Raw genomic sequence first — 10,611 nt, 5'->3', positions numbered from 1 at the left:
ATTTGAGAGAGAGAGAGAGAGAGAACATGAGCCAGAGGGTGAAACAGCAGCAGCAGAAGAAGCAGACTTCCTATGGAACAGGGAACCCAACATGGGGCTCAATCCCAGGACCCTGAGATCATGACCTGAGCTGAAGGCAGACACTTAACTAATTACCCACCCAGGGGCCCCTAGCATGCAGATTCTGATATTGTGAAGAAATAGATCTTTTGCCAACCAAAATTCAGTTTTGCAAAAACAAATTTTTGGAGCATCTTAGGAAAAAATGATCTCTGATAAACAAAGAGCATTGAAGTTGAATGACAAAAAGTAACTTTACCATTTCTCAAACCCTACTGAAAGGTACAAAAGAAATTGACAAGCTTCACTAAAGCCCTCCTCCCAATACTGACTAATACTCAACTATCCTTTTTACTTATTCTTAGTGATTTAGATTCTTTTCTTGCTTTCCACAACAACTCTTGGACCTCCTAAGACTGATCTCTTAATTGTTCATCTCATTGTCTTTTTCTTCTACCTGATGGGAAATTTTGCATTTTTTTTCCTTCAAACTCTTCTATCAAACTCTACATCTTATCACTGGCTTCAGGCAGTCTATGCTCTAACTCATTAATAACCTGTCATTCTGCAAAAATGTCAAGAAAGCTAACACTTTTGATAAGCCCAATTTGAAGGTCACCTCTTCAGCAAAGGCTTCTCCTACCCCTAGGCAAAACGAATTACTCCCTCTCTTTACACCCAAGGCACAGTTCATAGCCCATAACACCTGTTCACAAGTATTGTTCACCATACCCCAATCTGTTGATTCTGCTAGAATGTGCAGCCCTTAAAGGTATATCCATCTTCAACATCTAGTAAATGGCAGGTACCCAATAAATAGCTGTTGCATTACAGTAATTTCTGGGTTTTTAAAAAGATTTTATTTATTTTAGAGAGGGAGAGTGAGTGCACAAGTGCAGAGGGGCAGAGGGGCAGAGGGAGTGGGATGGAAAGGCAGAGGGGAAGGGAGAAGGGCAACTAGACTCCCCACTGAGAACAGAGCTCTACCAGGGCTTATTCCTGAGATCCTGACCTCAGTTGAAACCAAGAATTGGACACCTAACCGACTGAGCCACCCAGGAGCCCCTACAGTAATTTCAAAAGAATATATGGTATAAATATTTGACTATGTAATCATTAGCTAAGTAAAGAATGTAATGAGAAACCTAACCCACTAGAAAAAATTACATAAGCTTAAAAATGCACCTGTGGACATTTTTAACCTTAAAAGATGATTATTTTTTAAAACCAAACATTCCCAATCGTATCCAAAGGTACATTCTTCATAGTCACTTACACATACGCAAATTCAGAATTTAAAAAGCTAATTCACTTTTATAGATTTTTTTTTAAAGATTTTATTTATTTATTTGACAGATAGAGATCACAAGTAGGCAGAGAGGCAGGCAGAGAGAGAGGAGGAAGCAGGCTCCTGGCTGAGCAGGGAGCCCGATGTGGGGCTCCTCAATCCCAGGACGCTGGGATCATGACCTGAGCCGAAGCAGAGGCTTTAACCCACTGAGCCACCCAGGCGCCTGCTAATTCACTTTTAAATCATCTACTTAGGGACGCCTGGGTGGCTCAGTCTGTTGAGTGTCTGCCTTCGGCTCAGGTCATGGTCCCAGGATTCTGCGATGGAGTCCCACATCGGGCTCCTTGCTCAGCTGGGAGCCTGCATCTCCCCACCCGCTCTGCCTGCCACTTCTCCTGCCTGCTTCTGCATGCTGCGTTCTCTCTCTGACAAATGAATAAACAAAATCTTAAAAAAAAAAAGTCATCTGCTTACCCAAGCAGGCACCTGAACAGTTTCCTTAGAATACAGAATATATTTGTTGTTGCTGCTGCTTAGAATAACCAAAAATAAAACAAAAAAAGGCAAAAAAGAGATTTTTAAAAAAATGTACCACCCATATAAAAATGTTAGTAATGGGTAGCCAACTCTCTGGTAATTTTTTTCAGAAATGTTAAATGGTTCACGAGTTAGGAACAGAAAGACACTCCTGAACACTAACTACTGCACAGCAACCTGAGGGTATTAAAAGGCTGCATAAAGAATGTTCATTCGTATACAGGGATTTAAGCACTGTTATGGGCTTTTTGTTTACTTTAGTTTTGGTTTGATTTTCTTTTTAAAACTATGCCCTAATGCCAAATCTTACATTTTTTTTTCTTTTTCCTGTTGAACTGATGCTATGTTAAGATATAAGCACAAACATCTCCTAAGTGTTTTAAATCCATCCAATTGTTTGAGAAGGCATACGTGCTGGGCCAATGAAGCCAAAACATTAGAGCTAGGAATTTTGATGAAGATAATAATTGCTTACAGACCAGCTTGTTTTAACTTGCTGAACAAAGAACACAATTTTATACCACATTTTCATCACAGGCTTCTTCTCTGCATAATCACTACTATAATGAACACTTTTAAAAGGGAGATTATCTACAGGTTAAAGAGTAAGGAAGTTATCAATTAGATTCCATCATCTTCAAAATTTCACTTACTCAAACTTTACATTAATTAAAAAAAATTTTTTTTTGCTGGCCTAAGCACTGTTTTGAATCTTTACAAACCATTTGTTTAGTGTGCATAGCATAAATCTAAGAACAAAGACAGTTAATTTCTAAATAATCCTAGATGGCTCTATAGCGTTGGACATGTCAATAATTCTTTTTTTTTAAAGATTTTATTTATTTATTTGACAGAGAGAGAGAGAGAGAGATAACAAGTAGGCAGAGAGGCAGGCAGAGAGAGGGGGGAAGCAGGCTCCCTGCTGAGCAGAGAGCACAGTGCAGGGCTCCATCCCAGGACCTTGGAATCATGACCTATACTGAAGGCAGAGGCTTAATCCACTGAGCCACCCAGGTGCCCCTGGACATGTCAATAATTCTTTGTGCCTTAGTTTATTTCTAGGACATCCCTATATAGCAAAACAGTTTCATCTTTCTCACATCTGAAAGATGCACTCAGGCTCTGTGCCTATGTCAGGAGTTATTCCCTCCTCCCATTAAGTTACTTTCATCACTGGCAGACCCCTGCAATGATTCAATATTCGACCAATATTTGTTACGGACCTACTTACTCTGTGACAGGCAGTGCAGGAGAGGTGCAGATGAGCTCTGTCTCTAAGAGGACAGTAATACTAGTTCCTGACTAACTGAGAGGATTGTCTCAGTCATTCTGCTTGTTTCACCCAACTTTGGATTTCCTATTCTTTACGTCCTCTGAAATACACAGCTGGAAGTCCTAACAATTAAGGTGGTGTAGATCCACAGGATAGGGCTGAGGCCATAGGTCAGTAATCAGATTGTTACTGGGCCAGGCAGTCTGGGAGTCAACATGGTTTCAAGACAGAGATAAGAAGTCATGGAAGGGACCAATGTCACCAATTCACAAGACCAAGATAATTCTTTGTGCATGGTACAGTGGTGACCCTAGCTTTGCTGAATCATTTTGCCCTTATAACTCCAGTCTCTAAGACAGAACCCTCTGGATGCTGGACTCTGTTAACTCTTTATTCCCTTAATGCAGGGGACCATTCATCTCAGCACATAAGCCTTCAGTATCAGTTGTGTAAAAGCAGGACCATGTCTTCCAACTATGTCTGAAACCTTGTGAATTACAGAGAGAAAGGGAGGGTAGGAAATGAGAGACCTATGTTGTTCAGAGTATCAAGGGGACAGATTCTAATGGCAGACCTTGAATTTGAGACTCCAAACTTTGGACATGTGCTTATCGTTCTCGATCTATCCACCTCATTGGTGTTTGCATGCCAATCTCCTGTACTCTTTGTCTCTGACATGTTGCTTGCTCTTATCCTTGCCATTCAGAAGTCATCTTGTTCTGATCCACGGCCTTGTTCTGACTTTGGATCAGAACAAGAGGACCTAAATTTGCTCACATTTAACTGTAATAGGTACCTCAAGTTATTATATCTTTCGTATCTCAAATTTCTCATCTTTAAATTAATACATTTGCCATCATATTCCCTCAAAGATACATTTATACTTAATTGAAATAACATGCATTCTGGGATCACAATAAAGTTATAATACGCTCCTGTATTCCTAACTATATAGTAAGTATTAAAAACATTTAAAATATTAAAAAACAAATTGACTTCCTAAAAGGAATAAAAATTTCGAGTAATTAACATTTTAAAGTTTTTATTTACTTATTTGAGAGAGAGGGAGAGGCTATAAGCATGGAGAGGTGTAGAGGGAGAGGAACCTGGGATCATGACCTGAGCTGAAGGTAGATGGTTAATCAACTGAGCCACCCAGGCCCCAACTATATATATATTTTTAAGATTTTTTTATTTATTTATTTATTTAATAGACAGAGATCACAATTAGGCAGAGGCAGGCAGAGAGAGAGGGGGAAGCAGGCTCCCCGCTGAGCAGAGAGCCCGATGTGGGGCTCGATCCCAGGACCTTGAGATCATGACCTGAGCCGAAGGCAGAGGCTTAACCCACTGAGCCACCCAGGCACCCCCCCCCCAACTATATTTTTAAAATATAATATCTACCTCACTTCCCAAAATATTTCTGTAATGTTATATGAAAAGAAAAAGAAAATATATTATAAGTAAATTAAGTAGAGTATACTCTTCAGAAGAAACTCAATAATGGGTTCTGTTTCTTAATGAAGAGGGATTTTTAAAATGTTAACAATTATCCCATGATTAATCTTCTGGGAAAGGAATATTCTAATTACATTGGATTAACTCACTTTAAGGCTTTGATGTCTCTGCTAGTGAATTACTAAAGCAGATGCATTTTTTTTAAGAACTTAAAGACACAAGAATTTTCATTGTGCTAATATAAAGAGTAGACTCTAAAGTGTTATATATAAAGTATGCTTCAAAAATTTAAAAGAGTTAAAGGAGATTTCTCATCTCAATTCCTAGGAGATGCTGTATCTGGAAGGGTAAACAGAAGCAAATAGTTTTCTGAAATTGTGCCAAGGCTACATGTCAATTGCCTGGCAGGAAATGCTTTTGGAGGGCCTAAATAAACACACCATCATCTTTTTTTGGAAAAATCTTCTCCTTTAGATTCTTACAGAGCAAATGTACTGAGTTTAAACTAGCATCATAAACACAATAAGCAGAAAAGGATTTTTAAATTGTGGTACCTATAGGATCTATGTCAATTAAGTGATCTGTCCTTCACTTTTAACATACATGAACCTCACTGTTTAGCAATCATAGACTCAATACATGCTTGCTGAAATTTGTGATAAATTAAACCTTATCTTTCCATTAATTTTCATTACGATTTTGGGGAAGCTTTATCTTATGAGACATTTTCATTTAGCACTAGCTCTTCCTGGCATCCTGGGATCAAGTCCTACATCAGGGTCCCTGCTTCTCGGGGAGCCTGCTTCTCCCTCTGCCTCTGCCTCTCTCTCTCCATGAATAAATAAATAAAACCTTAAAAAAATAAAATAAAAAAATGAAAGCAGTAGCTCTTAATATTTTTGTATTATATGATGATATTTTCTTGCATTTTTTTTAAGATTTCATTTATTTATTTGACACAGAGAGAGATCACAAGTAGGCAGAGAGGCAGGCAGAGAGAGAGGGGGAAGCAGGCTCCCTGATGTGCAGGGAGCCCGATGCGGGGCTCAATCCCAGGACCCTGAGATCATGACGTAAACCGAAGGCAGAGGCCTAACCCACTGAGCCACCCTGGCACCCCATTTTCTTGCATTTATATAGCAAAGTGTTTTTCAAAATTATTTCATATCCATTATGTTAATTTTCATTTTAACATCTCATTTTCTAAGTGCTAGCATTGAGACCAAGCTAGGACTTATAAAATGAGATGTTAGTATAAAAATTAAGTTAAAGATTACATTAGTCAGAGGACCACATCTAAAACCAATTAGTGTGAAACACTTTCTAGCACATTTCCTCTGTCCATGCTATGCATCAGATAATGGACCCCCAAATCCAACTACAGTATTTACTAAAATCATCCCTTGACCTCACCTGACTTTTATTTTCTTAAACTGCAAAAAGGATGATGAGGTTCTAGCTGTTGACTCAGAGCACCTACTATTAGCTAGAAAGATCTTTTGCCTTGTGTCAAGCCTCATCAGTGCTTTTATGCCTCCTCCCTTTACAAGTCTGCTTGCTCTATTTGCCTACAATCTCAACCACCCATCTTCTTTACCTCCTTTCTCATATTGAAAGCATCCTCTGTCCCACTCACCTTATGCCCAATCTTGCCCAGTCCACAACAGAGAGTAAAATTTCCTTGGCCCAAGGAACAAATTAATATGGAAGGTGACATAACTTCTCTACCTGTCATAGCTTGTCCTATAATCAAATAGCTTCAAATAATAATGTGAGCCACCTCAACTTTGGGGTCCTTCTTCACATTCTAATGCCATTACACACAACTTCCAATATTCCCCCAACCTGCTCCCTCCTTTCCAAATAGGACTTCTTTGCCTTACTTACTATTGGGCCTCATGGGGAAAGAAAAAAATACAGAAACTTTGTGTGTAGATCATTTTATGTTCTCGCCACAATGTGAAGAGGATGGTGTATGACAGGAAAAAAAAGTCACAAAACTGAAGGATACAAATATTTGAGTGTAAAGCGCTTATTTTAAATAATACAATTACCTTATTATCTCTTAAATTTTTAAATGTATTTCTATTATTTCTTAAAATGGGATACACCTATAATTATAATTAGGTAAACTTACCATAGGCCAGGGAATATAACTAAAGTTTACTCTAAAACTGTTATAATTCTAACAATTCTGAAAATGTGGCTTCCTACTCAACTTGTGAGAGCTTCCTGAAATGGAAATACATTCCAACATCAATATAGAACAAAGACTTAATGCATGACTATGGAATGAATAAAGGAATACTGACAGAAATAATAAATTTCATCCTAAGAGAATATATAAAAGTAAACTTAAGAGCATCAAGAATTGCATTTTAAAAGGGTAGGAAGGATATAACATTGGAAAGGAACAGAAAGATCTAAATATTAATTTTTAAAAAGCTGTTGCATCTGTCAAGATATATTGTGTCAGTTTTTAGGACATTAAAACTACATACGGACAATTTCAGAATGATGGAGTAAGGAGATTGGCAAACCATCTGTCCAAAGCAACAATAAAACTACAAAAAATTGTCAAAATAAGCATATCAGCAATTTGGGGGGGGGGGGCAGAAATGGACCAGAGCTGTACAACAGATTGAAAGCATTTATTATAAATAAATACTAAAACTGCTGAACTTCTGTGAGGAAAGTGGGAATCTGGGATATTAGAGACTGTTCCCATTCCCTATCCCTGACCCCAGCATCAACACAGTAGTTCTGCTAAGATAGGACAAGCCATGAAGACCAGCATTTCTGCACCTGGAGGCAATGACTTGATTTGGTGTCCAGGGTATTGTCGGAAACAAGTGACTTTAGAAAACAAATGGTAAATGATCAGGAAAACTCAACATCACACCTGGCTGAGACTATAGTATTGGTTGCAGCAAGCAACAGACCAGCCATAAATTTAACGATGGGTTCCAGGGAACAAGCTCATCTTAGTGGACCTTGATAAGCTCTCACACATGTATCCTGGGTGGTCTGGAAGTTATGCATGGGTCCTAGGTATGCACTGCTGGAATGCGAGGCCTTGCACACAACAGAAAATAAAAGTCGTAGCAGACTTGATGACGTGTTCCCCAACCTGTACACAGATCATTTGGCGAACCACTTACGTAAACTTGAGTAGGGCAAAGATTTCCTAGCTACTGAAAGCACAATCCATAGAAGAAAAAAACTAAGTAAATGGACTTCATCAACAGTTAAGATGTTTGTGTTTCAATAAACACCATTAAGACAATGAAAGACATGACACAGACTGGGAGAAAATTCTTAAACATCACACAGCTGACAAAGAATTCTTGGTCAGAACAAGAACTCATAATTATAACTCAATAATAAAAAAGGAAGCCAATTTAAAAATGGGCAAAAGACGAGGTGCCTGGGTGGCTCAGTGGGTAAAAGCCTCTGCCTTCGGCTCAGGTCACCATCCCAGGGTCCTGGGATTGAGCCCCACATCGGGCTCTCTGCTCAGCGGGGAGCCTGCTTCCCCTCCTCTCTCTTTGCCTGCCTCTCTGCCTACTTGTAGTCTCTCTCTCTGTCAAATAAATAAATAAAATCTTTAAAAAATAAAATAAAAATGGGCAAAAGATTTGAACAGACATTTCACAAAAGAATAGGAATGGCTAATAACTACAAGAAAATGTGCTCAATATCAATAATCATTACGGAAATGCAAATTAAAATCACAATGAGATAGTACTTCATACCCACTAGAATGACTATAATCAAATGATAACAAGTATTGAGGAGGATGTAGAAAAACCAGAACCTTCGTACCTCACTTATGGAAATGTAAAATGGTACAGCCACTTTGGAAAACAGTTTGGCAGTTTCTTAAAATATTAAACATAAATTTACCATTCCACTCAGCAATGTCACTCCTAAGTATCTCCCCGAGAGAAATTAAAACCTCTATCCACACAAACCCTTGTACCCAATCTTTCTTTGCAGCACTATTTGTTATAGTCCCCAAGGGGAAACAATAAAAATGGATCAACTAGTGAATGGATAAACAAAAGTAGTATATGCATATAATGGAATGTTATTCAGTCATACACAAGAGTGAATTACTGATACCTGCTACAACATGGATGAGCCTCAAAAATATTATGCTAAGTGAATGCCAGACCAAAAAAGGGTCCCATATTGCATGATTCATTTATCCAAACTCCTTAGAAAAGGCAAATTTATAAAAACAGCAAGCAGAAGAGTGGTTGCCTGGGTCTAGAGGCTGGAGCTGAGACTAACTGCATGTGGTAGGCACAGGAATCTTTTTCAGTTAATGAAAATGTTCCAAAACTGGATTGTGGTGATGTTTGCAAAATTCTATAAATTTATTAAAACTCATTGAGCTGTACCCTTAAAACAAGTGAATATAATGTAACATAAATTATACTTCAATAAAGTCTTTTTTAAAAGCTCCACATGGATTCCAACTATTTGTATCTACCAAAATTACCATTCCTTTAATCTCTGATAGTTTTTTAAAATGACAAAACTTTTCTCTAATCATTCCCGCTCTGCAATCAATTTTTTAACTTCCAATTTTTTAACAGGTTGTGAAAGCTAACTCTCAGAACTTTGATCCATTTTCTTTAATCTATATAATCAAGATGACAATTTTGATAATGAGTTTCTTTCATTCCCCAAAAACCCAATGAGTTGATGTAATCAGGCAAAATGAATGATCTAATGACTCAGTCTATAATACTACTTTACAAAGCTGTAATGATTCTAAAGCTCCCTAAGTCTGCTGAAGAAATAAAAATACCACCTGTCAAATAAAATTATTTATACATTCTCTGGTATGTACAGTATAAATCATTGTCTAACTCTGGCATGATACCCACTTTTACATCATAGGCTTTTAACCCTTTTTTGCCTCTTCATGTAGAGAAACATAATTTACATTTGCTCGTCACTAAACTTGTTTTTTTCTCCTCAAGAAGTCCCAAATACAATACCAATCTCTTTCCTCAGATTTCAGGAATAAAAGTGTCCTCCAACCCATCTATTTCCCCAAATACAACCTAGCTAATGTCTGTGTGTTCTTTGTAATGTATCTACCCTCATGAAGAGAGAAATCATGGAAGAACTTACACCAATAGTTCCTTTTTCCATTAATGATCAGATACATTTCTGATCATATGCCCTCCCTCTATTTGCTGTTCCATTTCCAAGTCTCACTGGTAGCTTTAAGAAGTGCCTGGCTTAGGGGCACTTGGGTAGTTCAGTTAACCACTGGATTCTTGATTTTGGCTCAGATCATGATCTGAGGGTCGTGAGACTGAGTCCCATATCAGGTTCGGAGCTGAGTGCAGAGCCTGCTTAAGATTCTCTCTCCTCCTCCTTCTGCCCCTCCCCAGTCTTTTTCTCTCTCTCTCTCTTTCTCTCTTTCCAAAAACAAAACAAAAACCATTTAAAGAAGTACCTGGCTTGGGCTGTGTTTGATCCACAAAGGGCCGGGTGGTAGGTCATGTTTCATCATCATTCCCATCGAATCTTAAAAAAGAGAAAAAGGATTCTCTCACTCTGTGGTTTATGGTTCAAATCTTGAAATTATTTTAAAGATGTATAAATATAAAAATAAATGCAAAGATTTCATTTCATGTCAGTCTTTAGGTTTTATTTCATTCCAAGCATCTTCTTTCCCATATATTTCTAAATGTTAAATTCTGGGAAAGTTGTTATAACTGAATATTCATTGTATTCATTAAAGTATGTAGGTAGACTTTTTTTTTTGAAGAAGCCAACTCTTACCCAGCCTAACAGGGATCTATTTAAATAAAAAATTAGGTCAGTAAATTCAATAAATATTTACTGAACACCTACTGCTTAACAAGCCCTTGTTATCTAGGGAAAATTAGGAACAATTTCCACCTTCAAGGAGTTCATAAGCTGTTGGGGAGAAATGAAACATAACTACATATAATTTAAATCAGAT

This window comes from Meles meles, chromosome 8 (genome assembly GCF_922984935.1).
Source record: "Meles meles chromosome 8, mMelMel3.1 paternal haplotype, whole genome shotgun sequence".
NCBI lineage: Eukaryota > Metazoa > Chordata > Mammalia > Carnivora > Mustelidae > Meles > Meles meles.
The sequence above is the reverse complement of the archived record's forward strand: the minus strand, read 5'-3'. Positions refer to the sequence as shown.